The following is a 6,856-nucleotide window of genomic DNA, read 5'->3' on the forward strand; positions in this document are numbered from 1 at the left end:
TCTTCCGTCATCTGCAATCGTTCTGGGGTAGCGCTCCTCGATGTTCCACTTTTTGCCTTTGTGATCGAGGCGTTATAGCACTCCCTGGCTTCCTTTTGGTTTCCCAAAACGCATCCTACCCCTGCGTCCGTTGGGAATTTCATGGCTAGGTGCCACATGGAGATGATGGCCCTCAGTTCAACCAGTATGGGTCTTCCAATAACGGCGTTATACGCTGAAGGACAATCGACCACTACAAAAGTGGCAAGTAATGTCCTTGAAGCAGGCGCTGTACCCGTTGTCACTGGGAGTTTGATCATTCCGGCTGGAGCGAGTCCTTCTCCAGAGAAACCGTATATGGTTTGATTGCAGGGCTCCAAGTCCTTCATGGACAGCTTCATGCGTTCCAGCGTTGATTTATAGAGGATGTTCACTGAACTTCCTGTATCGACCAGTATTCCTTTTACCATCATATTGGCCATTTGGATATCCACTACCAGCGGATCGGAATGTGGGAACCGGACGTGTTGGGCATCGCCCTCAGAGAAGGTTATCCCACACTCCTCTGAGCGGGCCTTTTTTGGCGCTCGGTCCTCCACAGTCATCATCTCGATGTCCTGGTCGTGGCGCAGAGTTCGAGCATATCGTTCTCTAGCCTTTCTGCTATTTCCAGCGAGGTGTGGGCCTCCACAGATGGTTAAAAGTGTTCCGGCTACGGGGGCAGGCTGTAATGGTGGCGAGCGTTGGCGTGTGGACGTCTGCTCGTTGCCACCTGGAGCTTCTCGTTGGGAAGTTCCCGAGGCCCGTACGTACCTTCTCAAGTGTCCTTGTCTAATGAGGAACTCGATTTCATCTTTTAGCTGGTTGCATTCATTAGTGTCATGTCCATAGTCGTTATGATAACGACAGAATTTGGTAGTATCTCTTTTCGAAATGTCTTTTCGAATGGGCCCAGGCTTCTTGTAGGGCACGCTAGAGCTTGTGGCCTGGTATACCTCTCCTCGAGACTCAACGAGGGCAGTGTAGTTAGTGAACCTATGTTCATAACGATTACTCTTGGCTCGCTTATTGTCGGAGGTGGAAGGCTCATTGTGTTGCCGTTTCCCACCATTCTTGCCATTACCGTTGCCATTTCCGTTGCCCTTGCCGTTGCCATTTGGTTTGGTGCCATTGGCGGCTTTGGCGGGTTCGGCAGCCTTCTTGCCCTTGTTCGAGGATTTTCCATCATCGGCAATGGCTTCTTCGAGTTTGATATACCGATCAGCTCGGTCTAAGAATTCCTGGGTGGTTCAGACCCCATCCTTACGAAGACTTTTCCATAGGGGCGAACGGCGTCTCACTCCCGCGGTTATAGCCATCATCTTTCCTTCGTCCCCGACTGTCTTTGCTCCGGCTGCCGCTCGCATAAAGCGCTGGATGTAATCTTTTAGTGATTCTCCATCTTGCTGGCGGATCTCAACCAGTTGGTTTGCTTTGGTCGGGTGGACACGACCTGCGTAGAACTGTCCGTAGAACTCCCTTACGAACATTTCCCAGGAAACTATGCTTGCAGGTGGGAACTTAAAGAACCATTCTTGCGCGGCTTCAGAAAGTGTTGCAGGAAAGATCCTGCACCGAGCGTCTTCGGATACCTTCTGAATGTCCATCTGGATTTCAAACTTATTCACATGCGAGACGGGATCTCCGTATCCATCAAAGTTCGGGAGCGTGGGCATCTTGAACTTGCCGGGAGTCTCTGCGTTGGCTATTCTTTGGATAAATGGAGTGCCCTTTCTTCTATCGTGGTCAATATAAGAGGTTCTTCCTCCGACCAATTGTTGCACAGCCTGATTTAGTGCGTCTATTTGGGCTTGCAAGGCAGTAGGAATAGCTACGTTCTCTGCTGCTGGGGGGATGTTCTCACCATGCTTCTCTCGACGATCATTGAGTATGTCTCTTAGATCTTCCTCTCTTCTCCGTTGCTCGCTACCTCCGAACCGGTTGAAGACATTATTTTGCCTGGGTTGCCCCCCAGCATCGTGTCTATTTGGTTGATCATCTTGAGGTATTTGGCTCCTGCTCCTGTCTTTATCTCCGTTCCTCCCATCAGCATTGTTCTTGCCTGAGTCAGCCTCGTTGTAGCCGTGGCCATCTTTGAACTTTGACTGGCTATGGTAAGACTGGTTGTTCCCTCTATTCCCGTCTCTGGCAGAAACACCCCGAGCGTTAGGGGGTGGCCTGCGCTGGTCGCGATGTCCCCGTGCATTATCATGCTGCTGGGATCCACGGACCGCAGAGCCTAACTCCGAGTCTCTCCTGTTACCAGGAGGGTAGCGACCCCTGTTCGCTTGGTGTGGCCCATTATTCTCACGGCGTCTAGGACTACGAGGCTGTCGCTCGGCCCTATTCTGCCTTTGCTGCGGGGGATTACCTCGAGCAGCGTGGGATGGTGGATCTGCCTCGGGGTCCAATGGGACGTCGTCATGGGGCATCTGGGGCTGTTCAGGCCTTTGCGGACTTGAAGGATGGACTGGTGGGCTAGGATTGGGACCTCCCTGGGGTGGCCCAGTTTCAGGTTGATTAGGCTGCGAGGCAGGCGCGGCCTGATTTCTGGCCAACAGCAAGGCCGCTTCAAGGGCTGCCATGGTCTCAGTCTGGCGGCGATCCACCTCCGCCTGTCTCTCGCTCAACTCCGCCCTCTGACGATCAAGTTCCTGCTGCTGCCTCGCCATAGCTTCTGCGGCAGTCTCTTGATTGGCTCTCAGACTAGCCAGCTCTTCCTGCAACGTGCCCAAGGTGTTCCTCAAAGTCGCATCGTCCATTTCCTCCTCTTCAAAATCTAGTTGCGGTTCATCTTCCGCCATGCTTGCTGGGGGAGGAGGAGGTGGCGGATTCGACGGTGCAGCGGCGGCGGTCTGAGTAGCTTTCTTCCCTGCTTTCGCCATTAGTTTTATCAACAATGATGAGTCGCCCTCTCAATGAAAGCACCAGAATGTTGACCCTCGATTTAGCCAACTGACACGGAGTCAAAATATGAATGATATAGACGAATATGTATAGATAATAACGTAATGGCAAAAGTAAAGAAAACACAGTAATTTATAGTGGTTCGGCCCCAGAATCTGGTAATGACCTACATCCACTTAGAATGATATTGATATGGGAAAAAAAATGTGATCAGAGAGCTTGGGCTCAATGAGTTTCAACACCCCTCATAAACAATACTAGTTTTCACAGATAATTTCTATATTTCTATGGTTTTTGAGCTGCCAAAAGGTCCCTTCCCATGAGCCATCTCTTGCTTTTTATAGGCTCATGGAGGGTTGCCCAATATTGTTACAGATATTATCCCCTGAATCATGGGATATTCAGAAGATTGCATGAAATAAATTTGGGATACATAAGATCTTTCCATAAATGTTGCTTTGCCAGCGGAACCACCGACCAGTCTGGTCGTGGTAAAAACAGGTCTGTCCTGCTTCTGCTGTGTCTCCTGGTCGATACTCTAGCAGACGCTCCAGGTGTCAGGCACGTGTCAAGAGATTATTCGCCACGTCACACATGCTAATTTATTGGATAACAAGCCTATTTCCATCTTTCATACAATCGACCCTAGAGCTGGCCAAGAGGGTCTGATACTTAACATTTCGGGTGACCCCAGGAGCATTCAAGTGTATATCTCGCTTCTGGATTGGCTTAACCCTATCGGTCAACATTTGGAACGTTACTGCCACCTTTGACTCCTGAGTCGAGCCTTTAAACCCTCGACTAATAAGCTGAGTCCATCAGTGTAATGCCCTGGATAACCAAGACCGCTACATTGTGTACTTACAAAGATGCAGGACTTGCTAATCAAGTATTTTAGTTAAAAACGTGTCACTAACCATGAATGTGCTAGGGTTATAAAGGTTTTGGTCTCAAAAGTTACACTTTATATAATTAAACAGTTTTATACATGGGATCCCAAAAAGAAACAGTGTTTAAAAGTTGGTTTACAGAATCTCCAAAGTACAGACAACCATCAGCCATACTAAGGCAAAACAGACATTTCTGGTTCTCATGTTCCTGCCTTTCCCCCAACCGTGGCGGCTGAGCAGCTGGTCATGTACATTCAGCTCACAGAGCTCTCCAAGTCAGGGCTGGTCAAGTTTTCCCTTGCCTTTACCTGCACCACATAGCACCTGTGAGCCAAGGCCCAGCAAGAAAACATAATATGCAACACAACCAACAATAACAGACAATCAATTCTTTATGCATGATCAAACACTTAATATTCCACATTAACCACTCAGCACCTATTCAGAACCAATGACGCAACTAAACACAAATAACAATTAGGTCACATAATAGTCAGGGTCGACAACTTAGGCCGCACCCTCTGTTTACCCCACTGACTCCGGCCCGCTTAAACCAAGCTCAGTGCATAATAAGATGTCCTTGGCCAAGCCACGCCCTGTGCTCTAGGGTAACCTTTGGCACTCTTAGGCCGTTGGTTCACCGTTTACATGGCATAATACCATCCTTTCAAGCATACATATTAGGGAGCCCTTAGTCCCATCACAAATATACAACCGGGTGCAGTTTTCTTACCTTTAATTTCTACGTTTACTGATTACGAGCGACGTTCCTCGAGCACGATCCGTTTCCCGAGCCCTAGCTTTAACACCTAGTCACAACCTAGGTAATGGATTCCATTAATATTCAAATAAAGGTTTCCGGGTAAAATACTAGCTTTCGGGACATTGAATTCCACCAAGCACGGTGGTGAAATCGATCCCGAGCACCCTAGGCTAGATTCCCGCGCTTAAAATCCCCAAATGTTCAAGAATGTTCCTAAGGGTTGCTGTAACTCCCATTTCTTTTTACAAATTATAACAATTATGAAAGATAAGAGAAGATGTTTTTATTCATACTTTTAAGTGCATTACAATGCTAACCGAAGGCTAGAGCTATTAAGTAAAGTGGAAGAATAACTAATGAATATGCAACTATAACATTCATGGGCATTTCATTAGTATAATACCCATAGAATGATGCTAAATACAAGCAAACAATCACTAAAGTTATGAAAAATAAAGAGAAATTCATGATTTGATGATGAATTTTTATAGAAGGTTAAGAGGTGAAGAAGTTGTGCAAATAAATGGTTGAAGAAACAAGTATTTATAGGACAAAAACTAGTCGTTTATGACCGTTGGTGAATAGTGATCATGACCGTTGGGGGTATAGTTGTTTTCTATTATGGGATTTTAACAATTCTAAGTTGTTGAAGTAACCAACAGGTGGGAATAATTAATTTATGGGTGTTAGAGAAACTTTTTCAGAAAAGTTTGTGAGTCAAAAATGCTGGACTAAGTAATATAAGAAGATTGGGAAATTTTCATTTTTTTTACTATTCACCGGGTACTATTCATAGTGGGTCCCACAGCGGGGTCCACCCCATGGGTCCCACATGTTGATGCAGTAGTGACACAGTGATGACTTAAGCAAATTACTATGCTTGATATTTTGAATATGTTATTATTCCACTATGCTTATTATTTTTAATATTTTATTAGAATAGCATCCCAAGTTTTTCCTATAAATAGTCCTTCCAAAACTCATCTTGAAATCACAAAAACCTCATTTTCCTTTCTCTTACTATACCTAAAAATCTTCTTAACATCCTTCTAAAGTTCTAAACCTCGGAGATCTAGGCGAAGTTCTGTCCGTAACGCTAGCCTACGAAAACCTTTTAGGTAAGCTCTTCCCGAGCCTTTCTTTTCAGTTATTTAGTTATTATATATGTATAGATTATTTTACTATGCCGTTATAATGCCAAAAGTTATATATAGATTATTTTACTATGCCGTTATAATGCAAAAATTTATATATAGATTAATTTACTATGCCGTTATAATGCCAAAATTTATATATAGATTATTTTACTATGCCGTTATAATGCAAAAATTTATATATAGATTATTTTACTATGACGTTATAATGCCAAAAGTTATATATAGATTATTTTACTATGCCGTTATAATACAAAAAAAAATTTATATATAGATTATTTTACTATAATGCCAAATTTATATATGGATTATGTTACCATGCCATTATAATGCCAAAATTTATATAGATTACTTTACTATGCCATTAAAATGCTAAAATTTATATATGGATTATTTTACCATGTCGTCATATTTTACAAATGCCAAAATTGAAATATAAACTATTTTTTTTATGTATCTTTATAATACTAAACTTATATAGGCTATGGTTACACTTTGGACTATTTGGACTTTTATTATATGATCTTATTCTCTATTATTATGGACTGATACTATGACCTGGACATTTCCGTATGACCATGACCATGACCATGACCATGACCACGACTTTTAGACCAAGATCTTGCCATGGACAATTATAGTATGACCATATGCCTGGACATAAAATAAACAATAAAATAAGAAGAAAAGAAAAATAGAATAACAACAATTATAAACTAAAATTACATCATGTACATTTTATGTAAGTTAATAGTTTGTGTTTTTACCAGGAAGCTAACAATTTCGGTTGTTTTATCAAGACGCAAGGTAAGTAGAATCCTCATCTACAATACAAGTCTTTTATGTGTCTTATGTGCATTTATATGCTTTATATGTTATCTTGCCATGTTCTTATGCATAAGTTATTTTCAAGAATGTTATATTTATTATGCATAAGCACGCTTAATGTTCACAGACAAGTTATTGAAAACGTTAAAGTAGAGGTGCTGCTTGGGAGACCTAAGTCCCAAAAATGTAAGGAGGGAGATGTACGTCCCTATATGATGAATGTTTATGAGGGAAATTCCCTATTATCATGTTTATGTTCAGGTGGGAATGTGATTCCCTATGTAATGCCGGCAGCA

The sequence above is a fragment of the Humulus lupulus genome, chromosome 2 (genome assembly GCF_963169125.1).
Source record: "Humulus lupulus chromosome 2, drHumLupu1.1, whole genome shotgun sequence".
Taxonomy (NCBI): Eukaryota; Viridiplantae; Streptophyta; class Magnoliopsida; order Rosales; family Cannabaceae; genus Humulus; species Humulus lupulus.